Source organism: Micropterus dolomieu, linkage group LG21 (genome assembly GCF_021292245.1).
Source record: "Micropterus dolomieu isolate WLL.071019.BEF.003 ecotype Adirondacks linkage group LG21, ASM2129224v1, whole genome shotgun sequence".
Lineage (NCBI taxonomy): Eukaryota > Metazoa > Chordata > Actinopteri > Centrarchiformes > Centrarchidae > Micropterus > Micropterus dolomieu.
This window is the reverse complement of record NC_060170.1, coordinates 34,688,390-34,688,898: the sequence shown is the minus strand read 5'-3', so window position 1 is coordinate 34,688,898 and position 509 is coordinate 34,688,390.

Here is a 509-nt window from a genome sequence, read left to right as displayed (position 1 = left end):
AGCAACAGGCAGACAGGTGAGGAGGAAGAAGCGACAGCAGCACCAAACAGGAGTGTTAGGGGTGGAGGAGGGAGTATTAGGGGTGGAGGAGGAGGGAGTATTAGGGGTGGAGGAGGAGGGAGTATTAGGGGTGGAGGAGGAGGGAGTTTTAGTGGTGGAGGAGGGAGTATTAGGGGTGGTGGAGGGAGTATTAGTGGTGGAGGAGGGAGTATTAGGGGTGGTGGAGGGAGTATTAGTGGTGGAGGAGGGAGTTTTAGTGGTGGAGGAGGGAGTTTTAGTGGTGGAGGAGGGAGTATTAGTGGTGGAGGAGGGAGTATTAGTGGTGGAGGAGGGAGTATTAGTGGAGGAGGAGGGAGTATTAGTGGAGGAGGAGGGAGTATAAGGGGTGGAGGAGGAGGGAGTATTAGGGGAGGAGGAGGAGGGAGTTTTAGTGGAGGAGGAGGGAGTATAAGGGGTGGAGGAGGAGGGAGTATTAGGGGTGGAGGAGGGAGGAGTAGGGGTGGAGGAGG